Source organism: Equus asinus, chromosome 13 (assembly GCF_041296235.1).
Source record: "Equus asinus isolate D_3611 breed Donkey chromosome 13, EquAss-T2T_v2, whole genome shotgun sequence".
Taxonomy (NCBI): Eukaryota; Metazoa; Chordata; class Mammalia; order Perissodactyla; family Equidae; genus Equus; species Equus asinus.
The window spans coordinates 59,330,710-59,349,307 of record NC_091802.1 but is presented as its reverse complement, the minus strand read 5'-3'; the positions used below and the strand labels follow the sequence as shown (position 1 = coordinate 59,349,307).

The 18,598-nt window shown below is 54.5% G+C and overlaps 2 long non-coding RNA genes across 3 annotated transcripts in view; one reads left to right on the top strand and one right to left on the bottom strand.

Annotated features, from left to right (window-relative positions):
- LOC123276283 (uncharacterized) overlaps positions 1 to 10,983 on the bottom strand; it is a 26,036-nt gene extending 15,053 nt beyond the window's left edge. The window contains exon 1 of one of the 2 annotated variants that reach the window (XR_006512637.2): positions 10,853 to 10,983. This is a non-coding gene — a long non-coding RNA (uncharacterized lncRNA). The remainder of the gene's footprint in view (positions 1 to 10,852) is intronic. The other variant, XR_011493966.1, reaches the window with a different exon arrangement.
- Positions 10,862 to 18,598, top strand: LOC106845481 (uncharacterized). Its single transcript, XR_011493965.1, has 4 exons — positions 10,862 to 11,001; positions 13,494 to 13,876; positions 16,785 to 17,744; positions 17,866 to 18,598. It is a non-coding gene; the product is annotated as an uncharacterized lncRNA (long non-coding RNA).

Genomic DNA, 18,598 nt, shown 5'->3' with positions numbered 1-18,598 from the left:
TATTATAATTTTAAAAGGAAAAAATGTAAAACTTCTGCTCTTTGAAAGACACTAAGAGAATTGGAAGACGCAAACTAGGAGAAAAATCTTTGTAAATCATATATCCAATGAAGGATGTGCATGAAGAATATAAAAAGAACTCTCAAAACTCAATAATAAGAAAACAAATTAACTCCCTCCCCCCCCCAAAAAAAATGCCTGCCTAAGATTTGAACAGACACTTCATTAAAGAAGATGGATGGATGGCAAACAAGCACGTGAAGAGATGCAGAACATCATTAGTCATCAGAGAGAAGCAAACTAAAGCCACAATCAGATTCCACTACACACCTACTAGAATGAACCAAAATAAAAAGTCTGATGATACTGAATGTTTGGTGAGGCTGTGGAGGAGCTGGAATTCTCATACACTGACGGAGAGAATGCAAAATGGCACAATCGCTTTGGAAAAGTTTAATGGCGTCTATAAAAGTTAAAGATACACGCACTGTGGGATCAAGCCGTTCCATTCCTAGGTATTTAAATGAAAGCATAAGTCCATAGAAAAATGTGCACACGAATGCTCTTAGCAGCTTTATTTGTAATAACCAAGCGCTGGCAACAACCCCTCCACAGGCGAGCAGATGAACAAATTGTGCTATTTCCACGCGGTGGAATGCTGCTCTGCAATAAGGAGAGATGCAGCATTCACACACACACCAGCATGAACGAACCGCAAAATTAGGCGGAGTGGAAGAAGCCAGACAAAGAGGAGTACATCCCACACGATTCAATTTATACAAAACTCTACAAAATGCAAACGCATCTGTGGTGACAGAAAGCAGATGTGGGGTTCCTGGGGAAGGACTGGAGAGTGAGGAGTCAGGGAGAGGAGAATCTGGGGGTGATGAATGTGTTCACTATCTTGATTGTGGTGATAGCATTACGGATATATGCGTGTGTCAAAGTTGACCAAATTATGCCCTTTAAATATGTGAGCTTTTGTACACCAATCATACATCAATAAAGGTGTTTTTAAAAAGTAACAGATGTTCGTTTTAACAAATGAAACACCGCAAATATCCATGAAGAAGACGTACCTTCCCTCCATCCGCCCTTCTCCAAGGTGTCCAGTGTCAGCAGCCAGTTTGGGATTTTACCAGAAATGTCTCACATTTATACCACAACACATGGATGTGGTGGGGATTATTGTTGCTTGATTGTGTTTTTTAATGGGGATCGTGCCATACAATTTCTCTTTGTTGGGGGTTTTTCCTCTTTACCAAACATTTGATGGACATCTCTTTCCCTCTCATTTGACGTGGGTTTAACTCATTCCTTTTCAATGCTGCATCATATGCTACGGTGTGAACATACTACAGTTTATATCATCTTTGTCCTAAAGATGTACATTTTGTCGCTTTCAGTTTTTTGGGTGCTTTTTTGCTTTGGTTTTGCCCACCATAAACAATGCTGAAAAAGCGTTCTTTCATATCTATTTGCATATACTGTTGTTGTTTCTATAGAAGACGTGCCCACAGTGGAATCATTGGGTCAAATGGTATGTGTATTTTTTCTTCTTAGTAGAGATTGCAAGATTACTTTCCCAGAAAGTTGTTGCAATTCACATTTCCAAAGGCATGTATTTCCCTGTGTTTTTGCCTCAATGGAGCTTAGTGTTTGTATTAAACTTTAGCAGCCTGAAGAGTGAACAATGTATCGTTTCATTGTCTTAATTTGAATTTTCCTATTAGTGAGATGAAACATTGTTTCATTTTGCCCACTAGAAACAATGTGGCCATTGTATCCATATTCTTATATGTTACGCTTCATTGGGATTTACATGTGGTTTTTTAAAAATTAATTTTTTAATTAAAAAAAATTTTTTTGAGGAAAATTAGCCCCGAGCTAACATCTGCCACCAATCCTCTTCTTTTTATTGAGGAAGACAGGCCCTGAGCAAACATCCATGCCCATCTTCCTCTACTTTATATGTGGGACACCTGCCACAGCATGGCTTGCCCAGTGCTGCCTTGTCCCCACGTGGGATCCTAACTGGGGAACCCGGGGCCACTGAAGCGGAATATGCAAACCTAACCCAGCACCACCCAGCCGGCCCTACAAGTGTTTTAAATTCAACTGACCAGGGGCTGGCTGGGTGGGCAGCTGTTAAGTGCGCACATTCCGCTTTGGTGGCCTAGGGTTCGCCGGTTAGGATCCCAGGTACTGACATGGCACGGCTCGTCAATCCATGCTGTGGCAAAAATCCCACATATAAAGTAGAGGAAGATGGGCCTGGATGTTAGCTCAGGGCCAGTCTTCCTCAGCAAAAAGAGGAGGATTGGCAGATGTAAGCTCAGGGCTGATCTTGCTCAAAAAAAAAAAAAAAATTCAATCAACCATTTGAATCTCCTTTTCTATAAATTACCTGTTTATATATATCCTTTGTCTATTTTTCTGAGGAATTATCTGTTTCTTTTCAAATTGCATGAGCTTTTTGCATATTGAGGAAATCAAACATGATAAACATACACATATACACACACACCACATCACATGCATATATACCTGCAAACACAAACATACACAGGGATCACACATACACAGGCATTAATACACATGCATACACGTGTATCAGACACCTACATACATGCATGCACACATGCACAACACGCATACAGTGCCTCGTACGCATGCATGAGTGTGCACACATATATACACAGACACTCATGCATGCACACACATGCATTACACACGCACCATGGGGAGAAGGGTATGTTCCAGAACACATTCCGGGAGGAGTCCCAGGGCCTGGATGGGGTGAGGAGAGGAACCACGGGAAAGCAGAGGGCAGGGGAATGGGCTGTGGGTGGACAGGGCAGCCCCCAGACCTTGGAAAGGGTTCCATGGGCCACCCGGCCTGCTGCGACAGCCTTCTCCACCTCCGAACATCCACAGGGCCCTGGGGCCCCTGTGCCGCACAGCCCAGCACCCCCGGCTGCCACCCCTCACTTCCACCTCCCTGCCCCCTGCAAGCAGGGTGGCCGCACCCCCAGGTAAGTGAGTGGAGCCGGGCCTGCCGCCTCCCCGAGCGTCCCCTCAGCTGTCTTGGTGCGGATTTCTTCCCTGCTGATGTGTCTTTGGGGTGTTTTGGGTGAGCAGTTTTTGACATGTTGAACGGGAAATTGCTTTTTTCCCTCCTGCTCATGAGACTCCACACTTAAGACTTTAATTGCAGAAGGCTCTGGGGCTGGCGAGCGCTGGCCTCAGCTTGGCGGGTGGGAGCAAGGCAGCTCCCGGTGCCGGCAGAGCCAAGCAGGGAGGGTCTGGGAGGCTCCAATCTCCTCCGGCCACAGCCGCCTTGCTGCTCCTGGGGGCCAGGATGTGCCGTCAGATGTGGGCACTGTTACTGCCAGGAGTCGCTTGTCCTTTAACTCCTGTGTTCTCAGACCTGCCAGCCCATCTAAAAAGTTTTAAAAGGGACCTAAATGGGAGGGAGGGCCCACATTTCACCCCAAGTGGTAAAATGTTGACACTGGTAGACTGGCAACCGCTTGGAAATTGATTCAAATAGATACACCCAAAACCACTATAAATAAATCAGGATGGAATCCTAATGTTCAAGTAATCCACAGAAAGGCAAGAGAAGACAAACAGAGGAAGCAAATAGACAAACAATAATAAAATAACAGATTTAAGTCTTAACATGCTGATAATATACCTTAAATGTAAATTATTTAAATACACCAATTAAAAGGAAGAGATTGGCAGAGTCCAGTTTTTAAAATGACCCAAGGATATGCTGTTTACAAGAAACTTGCTTCAAATTCAACAATGACCTTTCCCTGAGGAGGACATACAAATGCAAAGAAACATGGGAAAGGACGGCCCGCATCAGGAGCCGACAGGCAGATGCGAATTAAAACCATGATGAGATATCACTACACACCTATCAGAAGGGCCGAAATGAAAAATAGTGACCACACCAAATTCTGGCGCGGATGCAGAGAACCCGGATCCCTCCCACAGCGCCAGCAGGGAGGAGAAGTGGCACAGCCCCTCTGTCAAACAGTTCGGCCGTTTCTGACGAGACTAAACATGCAATTAGCACATGACTCAGCAGTTGCGTTCTCCAGCATTTATCCCAGGGAGAGGCAGGCTTGCGTTCTCACAAGAGTCTGCTCCCAAATGTGCGTAGCAGCCTTCTTCTAATAGCCAAAAATCGGAAACACCCAGGTGACCTTCAATGGGTGAAAGGTTAAATGGCACATCCACACCATGGAATACTACTCAGCAATAAAAGGGATCGTTGACACACACAACAACTTGGATTAATCTGCCGGGAATTGTTTTGAGTGAAAAAAGCCAATCCCAAAATGTCACGCGGTGTGTGATCCTATTTATACAACATTCTTGAAATGACGAAATTCTAGAAACGGAGAGCAGTTAGTGGGTCTGGGTGGCGGTCGGGGGGTTGGAGGCAGAGGAGGGAGGGAGGTGGGTGTGGTTACAAAAGGAGAACAAAAGAGATTGTTGAGGTGATGGAACAGGTCAGTATCTGGGCTGTGGTGCTGGAGGACCCTACACAGGCAATAGAATTATACAGACTAAATACACACACGCATGTGCGGACAAGCCAAACTGGGGACGTGTCCGTAGACGGGCGCTTTGCATCAGTGTCGAGATTCTGGTTGCGATGCTGTGCTGTAGTTTTACAAGATGTTACCACTGGGGGACCCTGGGCAGAGGGCACACGGGATCTCTGTGTGTTACTTCTTACAATACCGTGTGAATCTACAAGGATCTTAACATGAAGAGGTCAATTCCAAAGATGAATAAACAAAAAATAAATGAAACCAAACAAAATTCCCCTGGACTGCACTGAGCTCCAGTTCGGCCCTCTGTCTGCCTGCCCCAACACCTCTGCCCCCATCCCGGATCGGGATTCCTCAACCGCATTGCCCTCCGTCCGCTCCCAGCTGCCTCCAGCCCTCAGTGACCAAAGCACAGCACAAAATTCAAGGTTACGGCTTCTCCTGGGCTATCCCAAAAGCAAAGCCTGAGACAGGACGGGCTTGATTTGCAGGTGGTTTGTTTGGAAAAGCGACCCCAGGGAGAGGAGTAAAGAGGAGAGAGCGGGAGGCAGGGAAGGGGGTGAAGCAGCGTGAGGATGTCTTGTGGAGTGGCTGTCGCTATGTGCTACTGGTGCCTGGCCCTGGGCGCCTCCGGAGCACGAAAGGGAGAAGCATTTGTTCATCGCAGGCTCCCGCTGATTGAGGGTGACTCTGAGGGTATACTTAGGGGCTGCAGGTGTGTGGGTGCTGAGTGGGCTCCTTTGGGCTCCCCGACCTTGGGCAGGAATCAAGAGGAGCCAGGACTTAAAGAACAGGAAAGAGCTCATGTCCATCTCTGGCTTCTGAGCCGCGTCAGCTTCCCGTGGTGCCCTGCGGAGCCTCAGTGCATCGCACACCCTGTGGGGCCCCCCACTCAGCCTGCCCCTCAGGGGCTTCCATCCCAGCAAAGTGGCTCCATCCGCCCAGATGCTCAGCCAGGCTCTGGAGCTTCCGCCTCTTCTGCCCCTTCATCAGAGCCATTGCTAAAGCTGGCCTCTGTCCACCCGCCCCGTCCTTGTGTGACCACTGTGTCCTGGAGCCCTGCCCAGCCTCGTGCCTCCCCTCCCAGGCTCCATCCCATTCTGCCCACCCCAGCAGGAGAGGGGCTTTTTACCCCGCAGGGCGCAGGGAGCATCCTCCTGCAGACTCCCAGTGGTGTCTGTGGCCTTTAGAACAAAATGCAATTCCGTACCTCGGCCTCCAGGTCCCACCCCACACGCTCCCTCCTCTCCACGCTGGCCAGGCACGCGGCCCTCATCCCGGCCTTGGCACACAGGACAAGCTGGCCTCCGTCCCTCAGGCATCAGCGCACGTTCCACGTCTTCAGAGGCCCTTCCTGACCAGCCGACTCACCCAGTGGGGCCCCACAGTCCTGTCACAGCCTGGGTCGCACTTAGTAATCACGCGTTTATCTGATACAGACACTGGCAGAGTCCGCAAATGTTCATTAAGTGCCGGTTGAGCGCCTACCTGTGCCGGGACTGTGCTGTGAGCTTCCGCACACTCTCGGGCATCTCATCCCTTAGTCCCTGCCCTGGAGCATCCTTTCCACCACGCGGCTGGAGAAAACCAGAGCTCAGGAGGGTGAGCAGCTTCTCCGAGGGAGCAGGAAGCTGATGGAGGCCAGGTCTGCTCTGACTCCCAGCCCACAGGGACTAGATCCAGCCTAGGGGGAGGTACTCGGAAGCCAGGGTGGCCCGAGGCCAAGAGCCCTCCCACCCCCCACCCCCCCCCCCACCCCCCCGCTCTTGTAACTTGCCATCGGGGGACGAAGGGGATGCATCCAGGCCAGAGCGAGGAGGCCAGGCAGGCTGAGGTTCCCAGGGTCACAGAGCCGAACCTCCCAAGCTTTGAAACAGACCCGCTGAGCTGGCGAGCGGGGCAGACCTCGCCTGCGTGAGCCTGAGGTCTCTGCGGGCCAGGCTGGCGGCCCCCATGAGGGAGGTCCCGTTGGGGACACACACTTCATGCGCGCGGAAGGACTGTGTGTTGGGGACCGCAGCGTCTGAGTTCACTGGGTCACAAGCCAGGCGTTTCCTGCGGCCACGTCCTGGCCTGAGCAGTTGTCCTATGAGACTTCTGCCGAGGGTCAAGCTCAAAGCTGACAACCTCTCTCCCCAGAGGCCATGACTCTGGGGTCTGTGGGGGGCGCCCTGGGCTACTGGTAAAGTCGAGGGGTGGACAGAAGTGGGGCCTGGCTGAAGCCTGTGCAGTGTCCCTCCTGTGCCCTCCCCAGCACGCACCCAGCTGCTCCGGGCCGCCCAGCTCGGAGAAAACTCACAGAGAGATCAAAAGTCCCTGTGTGCCTGGCTGGCAGCGTGGAGGGGCACTGGAGGCCCCCAAACCCCAGGGGGCCAGCAGGGGCCTGGCAGGAGGAAGTCCCTGGGGCGGTGCCTGCAGAAGCGCTGAGTTCCCAAAGTACGTGGTTTAGGACAAGATGGTGGATGGTGGCTCTGTGGCCCAGTGAGGCTGAGAACTCCCCTAGGTCACAGGTCACAGGTCACAGACCAGGGCCTGCCACCCCCACACGGGGAGGTCGTTGCAGCAGGTGCCGCAGCACTGCCGAGCGGGATTCGGGATTTTAGTTACAAGTGGGCCTCAATGCTCGGGGTCTTCCAGACTCTGTGTCCCCCTACAGCACAGCATCCAGGGCTTGGGGGCGCTTGGTGAAGGTCACCACAGCCAGGACATGGATGGGACCGGCGTGTGTGTCCTGAGAGAGAGGAGACTGCATCAGCTCCACCCCGGGCCCCAAATTGCTCCAGGGCAGAGGTCCTCCAGCTTTTCCCAGGTATCTCGCAGCAAACCGAAGAAGAGAGGTCGTGCGGAAATTGCAGGCCTGCGGCCACTAGGAGCCAGGAGAGGCCCAGCCTGGCAGGTCACCTGGGGCCACTGAGATTGTCCCCGGCCTCCCCTCCCCAGCAGGTGGGGAATCCGTCTCTCTAGTTCCTCCGAATCACGGTTCATGGCCCTGCCTGTGCAGCAGAACCCCCAGCAATTTTGTGTGAAAAGCACAGATTCCGATGCAACTAGTCTGGCGGAGCCCCAGCAAGGCATTATTTTAAAGCTCCTGGTGATTCGCAGCCCAGGCAGAAAGCTCCCTCCAGTCCCCAGCACCACTGCAGCACCGGCCACGCCGCCGACGTCTCAAGGCCTCCACCTGTCTGTCTGTGAAACGGGAGCAGGACACCTACCTCGCGGGGGCGTGGTGAGAATTAAGGGGAAAAACTGAGACTTGGTAATGAGTGTCCCCGCCCCCCCGAAGTCCCTCCCCCGGGTCATCCGAGCCCTGCTTCAGGGCAGCTGCATATGTGGAGCTGGAACCAACAGCCCTGGGTCCAAACTCTGACGTTGCTGTTTTCCAGCTGTGACCTTGGGCAAAGGTCGTAGGAAGTCCCGGGGAGTTTTTAAAAATATAGACCTCAGACCCCATCCCAGGCTGACCCAACAAGGACCCTCAAGGAGCAGGATCCTCGTGTTTCTACCTGAACCAGAACGCCAGGCTCCCAAGACAGCCAGCCTGGCGCCTGCGTCTGGGGTCTGAAACTTCAGACCTCTGAGCGTCTGATTTCCTTTCTGTTAAATAGGGTGGTGACAGGGACCCCACAGTCCTAAAGGAAAGGGCTCGAAGCCCAAAGGGCGGTGACAGGCCTCAGCTTCTGCTTCCTCCCCCTGCGCCCCGCCTCCCGATCCCTCAGGGCTCTCTGTGCCTTCTCCTGGTGGCCTTCATGAAGGCACAGTGGTGTCAGGGGTGCTCCTGCCCCACTCTCCACTGGACGGCCTTCCCTGGGGTAGTGCTCCTAGCCCAGGGTCTGCCTCCACCCCGGTGAGCAGTCTAACTGGTGAGTCTGGAGAAAGGAGAGGAACATGCCTGCCTCAGCCTCCCCGTCCCCCAGTGGAATCACCAGCTGCACAGAGTACACGGGAGCCTCCGTGCTCCAGGCCCGGAAACAGGGGCAGCTCCCAGAGCAGGAGCTGCTGCGTGAGTGATTTGTGGGTCCCAGTACAAAAAGAAAGTGCGGGGGGGCCCTTGTTCAAAGATTCTTAAAAATTCCAAGACAGCGACAGCAGAGCATTAACCCGAGCAAGGGGTGCCCGTACCCCAGGGCTCAGCTGTTGACGCAGTGGGAAGTCAGCAGCAAGCCGAGGCATCTTCTCAGCCCGCGTGCCTCTGACCCGCTGCCGCCTTGCTCCCGCCTCTCAGAGCCTTGTGTCTCAGTCTTCACTCAGTTTACGTGGGGCAAAGGGGAGCTTCTCACTGACACACTCAAGACCCCAGCAGTCAGAAGAGACTTGGCAAGAAGACACCCTGTGCACCCGGGCCCCGACTTCTAGAACCATGGGATACACGGCCTTCCCCTGATCCCACCCAAATCCCTCCTGTGGCAACGTCGGCCCGTCCTCTGCCCCAAGTGGCGGGTACTTCCTCATGGCGCCCAAGACAGCCACACTGGTCCTGCGCTCACACTTCCCCGCTGCGCACGCCTGGAGCATGACGCTGTCATCCCGGGTTTCTCTCCACTTCGCGTCAGTAAATCCTGCAGAGGTACCCGCCCCTGCACCCTCTCCACCTGCACCCGGTCATAGCCACCACCCTCCCAGACCAGGTGGCTGCAGTGTTGGCTGCATCGGCCTCCCCTGCCCACCCTCCAGAACGCATTTCCCAGTCGAGCAGCCAAGGTGCTCCTGCCAAGCACTCCGGCTCTCCCTGCAGGGGACACGCAGGCCCGCCTCAGGGCCCTGGAGTCAAAGCCTCAGGCTGCGGCAGCTCCTCTGAGACAAGTGGTCCCAGACCCCAAGGACCAGTCCCCTGCGTCCCCAACTCCAGGCGGACCTTCAGTCCGAGCTGGGCTGTTTGGCTACTTGTTTTCCAACCTGTTGAAGGTCCCCCTGCCCTGCCCTCCAAGCTGAGACTCCCAGCGGTCAGAGCACACGTGCCTGAGGGCAGGTGCGGGGCGGGAGGGTGGCTGGCAGAGCACGAGACCCCTCCACCTGCCGCTTCAGTGGTCTCAGTGGGCGGATGAAGAGATGCTGCCTCCAGACACTGCCTCCAGCCCGGGGCTCCCTGGGGAGGTGTCCCCCCCAGACTTCCAATCCCAGAAAGGGGTGGGCATCTCCCTAAAGGAGGGAGGAAGGAGGAGGATGGGCCGGGGGGTGGAGGTGTAGAGGTAACCCCCCCTTCTTCTTTCCACCTCCACTCCAGAGCTGGTCCACGCGGGGGGATCTCTGGGATGAGCGCTTAAGGAGGCTGCTGGTCTGCCTGGAATCCCCCTGGGGTTGTTCGAATGCAGAATCCTAGGCCTTCCCAGCCCACGCTGTACCCGCCTCTCTGCGGGTAATCCTCACATACATCCGCGTTTAGGAACCTTGGGGAGGGCTGGAGAGAGGGGTGAACACGGGGGTCTGCCTGGTGGGGGAAGCAGAGTGAGGGACTGCACAGGGTGGGGGATGCTGATAGAGACCAAGTCCAGAGCCCTGCAAAGGCCCCGCCCCTCCCCCAAGTCAGCACTTAATCCTGTCCCTGCTACTTAACCTCTCCCACCAGAGACCCGGGCACTTTAACTCCATTTAAATAAGCCCTTGAGGGCTCAGAAGAAATTGCTGCCAGCAATTCAGAAGCCCTGAGCCCTGAGGGCAGTCAGAGGCTTTCTGTCCAGCTGCCCTGGGTTCCAGGCTGTTGCCAGAAGCCTCTGCATGGCTTGGAGGCCCAAGCCTGCCATCCAGGGCAGGGGGCTCCCCTGGGAGGATGCCACCAGTACCCAAAAGCCTGGCCCAGGCCTCTTGGGCCCCACTCACTGGCCGCCTGGCTTAGCTTCCCCCAGTTCTCTTTTTTTTTTTTTTTTTAAGATTTCATTTTTTCCTTTTTCTCCCCAAAACCCCCCCGGTACATAGTTGTGTATTCTTCGTTGTGGGTTCTTCTAGCTGTGGCATGTGGGACGCTGCCTCAGCGTGGTCTGATGAGCAGTGCCATGTCCACGCCCAGGATTCGAACTAACGAAACACTGGGCCGCCTGCAGCGGAGCGCACGAACTTAACCACTCGGCCACGGGGCCAGCCCCCCCCCCCAGTTCTCTTTAGCTCAAGCAAGGCAGACCCCAGTTGGGCAGACCTGGACCCCAATCCTCTTCCGGGCTGAGAATGCTGGGCAATTACTTAGCCCAATTACTGCCGTGGGCAACTACTTCCTCTTCTGCAAAATGAGCTTCACAGCTCTTGTAAGGGTTGAACGAACGATGTCCATAAAACCCCTGGCCTGGTACCTGGCAGGTTGGAGAGGTTCGTGGCCACGGAGAAGAAGCGCTCAGTACCAGGAGTGGTGTGAGCAGAACCAGTCCCTCCAGGGCTAAGCAGAATGGGTCCCTCCAGCATCCCTGAGCCTCCAGCATCCGAGCCGCTCAGCACCCAGAAGGTATGGCTGCCAGACAAAATACAGGGCACGGTTAGATTTGAATGTCAGATACATAACGAATCATTTTTTAGTATAAGCGTGTCCCAGATTTGCATGGGACGGTCATTGTTTATCTGAAATTCAAATCTAACTGTCCGTGTTCTGTGTTTTCATTTGCAAAATCTGACAATCTCAACTGCAGGATATCCAGTAACAGGGTGTTTGGCGTTTTGTTTTTTAAAATGCCCTGATGGGAGGAGGCAAGATAAGAAAGTTAAGTGAAAAACAGGATATAGATCTATAAATACACTGTCATCATTACTTGTTTTTAAATTTTAATGTGTATTCGCATGGAGAGAGATAGCAACCCAGATACAGGTGCTGACCGAGCCTGACACCGAGACAGGGGAGCTGCACAGACCCAGAGCAGGCTGGGAGGGAGTCTCCAGCAGGGTGACAAGGACCATCTCTGGATCACGAGTTTAGAGACAATTCTTACTTCTTGCTTTCACTTTTTAAAATTTTTCAGTAAACACGTATTACTTGATAAAAAAATGTATTTTAAAGCAACCACTTACGTGGAGAATCTTTTAAAAACGCTATTGCATCGTTAAGGGTGAGTGAATACAAGAAAGAAAGAAATTCATGCACCATCCTCGCCGCCTAGTACATCTTTCGCATCTTATAAAATGCACCGTGCTTCCCCACTGCAAGCATCCCACAGCCTTCATCCTGTCCTCGAGGAGGCTGAGCTGCGGACATCAGCTGGGCATCAGGAAGAGCCCGGGAGCTGATGACCTGGGGGCGGTAGGGGGTTGGGGGGTCACACAGCGCTCCAGCCCCAGCCCCCCCCCCGCCCCCCGATCCTCCCTCACCCCGAGCTGTGCTTTTGCAGCCGGGCACTTCCTTTGGTTAGTTTTCAGTTTCCTCCCTCACTGTCAACTGTCACTCCTCACTGCCGTCTTCATACCTGCCCCGAACAGCCATTCTCATTTCTGTATTTTCCTCCCAACCGTCCTTGACCTCCCTGGTTAAGCTCGTGTGTAACGTTCGAGTAGGGAGGCTCAGAGTGAGCGAGCTCTGTCTCCAACGAGCGGAGCGGGTGACCGTTAGGGCACGGCTTCGCGCCATCCTTCTTGGCTTCCGCGGTCCCTCAGCGCGGGGCAGCTCTGCTCACCCCGAGTTCTCTGTGGGGGCGGGTCACTGACTGTGCCAGAAGTGTCTGCCGGGTAAGTGGGGCTATTGAAAAGACTCTTGGTCCCAGCTCCGAGTCTGCATTTTTTTATACATATCATCATATCCCACTGGATGAAAGAATATGGACATAGCCCGTGGAGCTGGAGGTCTCAGCTCGAATGGAGGTCACAGGACACAGGAATTGTCTTAGGTCGCAGGACCCAGTTTAGAAGGTGTGTCCGTCAGGGTTCAGGTGGAGAGAACGGAAGCCACTCTGGCTACCTTTGGCAGAAAATGAAATTTGGTGCTTACAAAATCCTTGGAGGGGCTGGAGAAGCAGGCTGTACCTGGGCTTCCAAGTGACTCCCAGGACGCCACCAAACTGGCCCCCCACTTCAAGAAGGCGGGAGACCAAGAAGACATCTCCAGAGCCACTGGCTTCAGAACACCTGGAGCAATCCAAGACTCAGCGAGCCCTGAGACCCGCAGTACCTGCTGCATCCGCACCCGCCGAGAAATAGACAGTCCTCCTCCTGCCTCTCAACACCCCTAGCCGGCGACCGGCTCCCGGAATGCTGCCCAGCATGTCCACCCCGAGCGTGAGGAGAGAAAAGAGCAGAAGTGTGGCCTCCATGTCCTTCCCGCTTCCAGGTCCCCAAGAATGAATCTGATTGGCTGAAGCTGAGCGGAATCAGGCCGTGACAGAGGAAGGTGGCGGAATGGCTGCCGAGGGCCAGCCTGCACAGACTGCACAGAGGGTCGGAAATGGAGGCATGGGTCAGGGCAGGGCTGAGTGACAGGATCAACCATCCATCAGTCCAGGAAACATCCTCTAGAGGTGAGGGTGCCCCTGGGCTGGTGCTCGGAGCACCTGAGCCCCCAAGCCAACTCTATAGTCCGTTCCCTATACGGTTTTGGCCACATTACTTTAGACTTGAGTCTTAATTTCCTGCTAGGTAAAGTGGAGATAACGTTACTTGCTCTGTCTATGGCTATAAAGAGGATTAAATGAGATAATTAAAGTGCTTCATAAAACTAAAGTGGGGGGACCCCACGCCAGCCCCCCAGTCACTCAGTGCAAGTGCCTTTATCCCTCCTTAGGCAATAAATATCAAAGCTGATTTCCATCCATCGCCTAACCGGGCTCCAGGGGGATGGGTGAGCCAGCTCAGAGTAAAGCTGGGCTGCAGGGAGATACCTCCCCTTAGGTGAAATTTTCAGGAATTTTGCCAGCTGGTAAATTTCACGTTGGTCGTTTCAAAGGCCATGGTGGGAATATTTACAACGCGGCAATTGGCAAACAGTGTAACGCAGGGCTTTTTGTCTTCATCCCCCAGAGCTGATCATTAAACATTTACCAGCACATCTCTGATGAAGGCATTGAGGATGGGTGAAATTTCTGGAAGACTGTGAGCTTGGTGGGTCTCCACCCTGGCTGCAAGTGAGGGTCACCTGAGGAGCTCTTAGCAAATCCCAACACTCAAACACCACTCCAGACGGATTGAATCAGAAACCGGAGGAAGCAGAGGAATCAGGGCAGTGAGCTAGAGAGGGTCCCGGGGTCACAGGAGAAGACTGCCCGCCAGAGTGTGTTAGCCGGCGAACCGAATGCCCTTTGACTGGGAGGTGCTGCTGACGCTGACGAGAGAGAAGGGACAAAGTCCATGGATGACCAAGGAGTGAGGTCCAGAGGCCACCCGGCAAGAGAAGAGCCAGCCAGGTGAGCGGGTATGGCAGGGAGGATGTGGGGTTCCCGGCTGGGACACCTGTCTCTCAGGGGGCGGCATTTTCAGCTGGCAAGGCCTGGGGGCGTTGCATTCAGGGTGATGCCGACTGCCCACCCCTTTGCATTCACTTGCACCTGAGGACCTGGGAGGCTCAAAGGAGCGGTCCCTCAAATAATGTGTGTGACAACCAGCACGAGCAGAAAGGCTCCACCTGCCAGCTCGGTCCCCACCGTGGGCACTGTGCAGGAGGAGTTTTAACTGCTTTATCGTCTTTGGAAAAAACAGGGCGTGGCAGTTGTACACTACATTTAAAAGTACAAAAGAGAAAAGAAGGAAAATAAAAATCAACAGACACCAACACCCAGAGGTGATGACAAGGGGGTGACGGTCCCTTCAGCAGCTTTTTGTGCAAATTCACACACACATAGACAGTGGGTGTGCGCAAACACACACACACAGATGGTGCGTGTGTGCAAACACACACACGTACAGACAGTGCTGACCTGCACTCCCCTCAGAGCTCAGCTCCCATGTCTCCGTCAGCGGCCTGGGACCCAAACAGGCGAGTGGGAGCGGGGCCACTTCCAGTCCGTCCCAATGACACCCAGGCTCTGAGCCCCTTGGATGTGGGCCAGTCCAGCTCCTGTCTGGAGCCCCGCCTCACCCACTCGGTTTGCAGGTCGCAGGGCTTTGCCAGGACAGTGTAGATTGCGTGGATTCCAATTCGGCCCAGCTCCCCTGCTCCCAGCCATTCCCTCTAATCTCCTGGTGACCCTGGTGCAGCCCCCGTCTCCCCAAACACCCTGCAGATGCCCTTGTCCGCAGCTTTTCTTTAAAGACTGCAGCCAGAGCGAGCACCTGCCCCAGGCACCCTCTCCTCCTGCTGCTCCCGAGTATCTCGTCTCAGCCTCTCTCCTGCCCTCTAGTCTCCGGACTGGCCACCCTTCTCCTTCCCAAGGTGGACCCCCATTCGAGCTCCCAGCACCTTGTTTCCTCCTGCATCTCTGTTCCAACTCCCACCCCCCGCCCTCTCTCCCATCGTGAAATACACACACCTTTGCTTGACCCCTGCTGGCCCCTCCGGCCACAGCCCTTGGGTCACCTTCTCTATGCTGACAGCCTGCCACGGTCAGTGGTCAAGCCTGCTGCTTGAGCGCGCGTGCGTGTGTGTGCGTGTGTGCATACGTGTGTCCACCCGCATCCTTCCGTATCTCCCTGTGCTGGCTGAGGCTGCTAAAACGCTCTGTCCGCGTTCCCCTGCTCCGTCCCAGGCGCTCCTCCATTCTCCTCCTGGGTCCCCCTGATCTCTTCCTTCTCCTTACACCCGTCTTTCGCTGTGGCATTTGGTTCTGCTGACCCGCGTCCATCTCCATATCGGCTGCCCTTCCTCAGACACCCCCTCGAGAGCTGCCGCTGGCCTTTGCTCCTCTTTCCTCTGCTTTTTTACAGATCGACCTAGTCTGTAGCTGCAACATGTTCCAGAATTCTAACAATAGCAAGGACAACAATAGGGAGCCTGAGCGTTTACCATCCTCCTGATTCTCACTCTCCCAGGGCCCTGAGAGGTGGGCCACATCACGTCCATTTCACAGACGAGGAGCCTGGGGTCCAGGACCCCATCTGTGCTCAGGGCAGAGTCAGGACTCCACCCCAGATGGTTGTTAACCATCCTGCCACACAGCCCTCCCCACTAACCACTGCCGGCTGCCCGGATCACTCCAACTGCACCTGCGCAAGGCCACGTGCCCTCCCTGCTCTGCTGGAGTTACCCCATTCTGCCCGTGTGGCTCCCGGGACCTGCTCCCTCTAACCGCACTGCACCCGATTCAGGCGGTGATGGCTTCCGTCTGCACTGTTGCAATACTGCTCTCGTCTGCGTGTTCTTGTCCACCCCACCCTCTACTGCCTGGTTGATCTCCCGAAAACACTGTCAAGGGTTGAGCATGGATTGCAACACTTGTCGAGGGTGGGGCTGCGGCTTGGCTGAGATCCGCGTCTGGCCGGCTCAAGGAAATCCTTTGGAATTCTGAAGACCATTATCCCCGAAAATGCGTGTGAGACAGAGCGGGGTTTCAGGGACAGCCTGCAGAGGCATGGAGGGGCCCCCAGAGCGGAGTGGGCTGGGAGGATCCTCCTGTCGGTCTGGGGTCCAGCCTGGGAAGGGGCCTGGGTATCCCGGGGCTGCTGGAACAAAGACCGCAAGCGGGTGTCTGTAACAACAGAAATTGCTTCTCTCACAGTTTTGGGGCCTGAAGTCCAAAATCATGGTGTGAGCAGGGCCAGGCTCCCTCCGAGGGTCCAGTGGAGGCTCCTTCCTGCCTCTTCTGGCTTTCGTGGTTGCCGGGGATCCTGGGAGTCCTTGACTGGCTGTCTGTGTCTCTGCACGCAAATTTCCCCCTTCTTATAGGAACTCCAGTCCTAATGGGTTAGGACCCATCCTGACGACCTCATCTTAACTTGATTACATCTGCAAAGACCTTATTCTGGAACAAGGTCCCATTCTGAGGTTCCAGATAGACATGAATTGGGGGGGGGACACTATTCAACCCAGTGCTGGGGCCATCCCAGCAACAAAATAAAAGCACTCGAAGGAGGCATGCAGGAGCAGCCTAGAAGAGTCCAGAAAAGAAGGAGGATGGGAAAGATTGGAGGAGGCTGGAGCTAGTGAGTGGAGGGCGGAGAGAGGAGGGGAGAAACGAAAAGGCTCTAAGGAGCAAGAACAAAGCAAGAGCGACAAGGACAAGAATGGGACTGCAGGGGACAGGACATCCTGGGGGCAGAGTTTGTGGCTGGAGAGGGGAGGTCAATGCTGCCAGGACCGCCCACAGATGGCATCATCTCGCAGGCCCTGAGAGGGGGGAGATGTCTCCATTTCAAACAGATTTGGCATTTTCATCCCAGGCGTCGGGGTGCGGCAAACGGAGGCCCTGCTGGGAGTCCCAGCAGTTCACATCTCAGTGAGCAGCTGACGGCACCGCTCGCTCGGCTGCCCCAGCCGGGCCACCAGCCCTGCGAGAGACACATGCGCAGACCCGTCCTCAAGGACGCAGCCCTGTAATTACCCTCAGCTGCCAGCAAACAGCATCCACTGAAATGATAAGCAGACGGTGGAGGCCGGCCCCTCCCGGGGCTGCTCCAGGCGGCATCCCGCAGACACCTCGGTGGTACGTGCTGTCCGCTGACATCAGCAGCTTCCTGCCTATAACAGAAGCCCTGACTCAGGGAGAAGAAGCCCTTCCCAAAGAAACCCAAGCTCCAGCCGCCCCCTGCCAGCCAGCCAGGCTCCTAGGCTGCTGGAAAACTGCTGTGTCCCGGGTGGAGTGAGCCCAGCAGACAGAGGACACATAATTAATGTGACCTTCCAGATGCAGAGACCCAGTGTGACAGCCTCACGGGTGCCTGTGAAGGCCACCGCCCACCAGGCCTGATCTCATTTTCTAAGTCAAGCCAGGTGGACCTCCCTGGAGGATGTGAGTTGGAGGCTGTGCCCTCTGTCCGCACTTGCTTTGGTCCAGAGGAAGCCCCCTCGCCAAGCCTGATGCCAGATTTGACCCCACTGGGCATACAAATGACTACACGACCACTGACACTGGGTCCAGACACTGGTGCTGCCTCAGGTCCCCAGGGCTGCAAGGGACATGAGCCAGGGAAGTGAAACCCAGCTCCAAGAGGCCAGGTTCCAGAGGGCTTTGCTCAGCGAGGTTTTGGAAGGTGTCACAGCTCGCCTTGGAGACGCTGTCAGTGCAGTGCCACGAGCCACACATGGCGTTCGAGCGCTCAAACGCAGCGAGCGCCAGTGGACAGCTGCCCAACGTGCAAAATCCACATGAAATTTCCAAAACGGAGAACAATGAAAATCAGGTACAAGTTCTCACTAATAATTTTTCTACTGATCACATATTTTGGATATACTGGGCTAAGAAAATATATTATTAAAATCAACTTTACCTGTTTCTTTTTACTTTCTTAACGTGGCTACCAGGAAACTTAAAATTACAGATGCGTTTCACATGATGCTTCCACGGGATAGCACTGCCCTAGATCCTCAGGATAAATGGACAAGCCCACTGGCCCCCCAGCTCCTGTGATGACGTCAGCGCAGCCAGCCTTCAACCCCCGGTCCAGGCACCACGGAGTGACACTGAGCAAGTCATTTGGCCTCTCTGGGCGTCCTCCAGTCCCAAAGGGCCCATTGGGAGGATGCAACGAGGAGTTTCATGAAGTACTCAGCACCAAGCACTGTGGTCACCTATAAAGGCACCAGGGCCTAACTGAAATTCGGCCCTGGTGGTCAGCGTCACCATCTACTCCACATTTTACACATTCCTTCAAGAAGGATTGCTACACGCATGCCAGAGTGCCTGCTAGGGACAGAAGGAGACATGGGAGAAACCGCAGGCACGTCCCACTGGCCGGGTGTGCTGGTCCAGCTGGGGAGATAAGGCGTGCTGTGTGCACACAGACTTGAAAGAGTGATGTCCCCATCCCACATCACTGATGAAGTGTCACCGCGAGAGCTGCAGATGTGACGGCTGCCGGGGGGAGGGGGTCCACGTGGCAGGCTCTGGCGGTTCTCAGAGCAGGCGCCTGGGGCCCAGCAGTCAGGCACAGTGTGCACAGAGTAGGCGCTCAATGACTTTTAAGAGCACGGACATGGGCAATGGGTGTTGGCAGTCCCAACTCTGACGCTTCGCAGCTGTGGGAACCCGTTTATT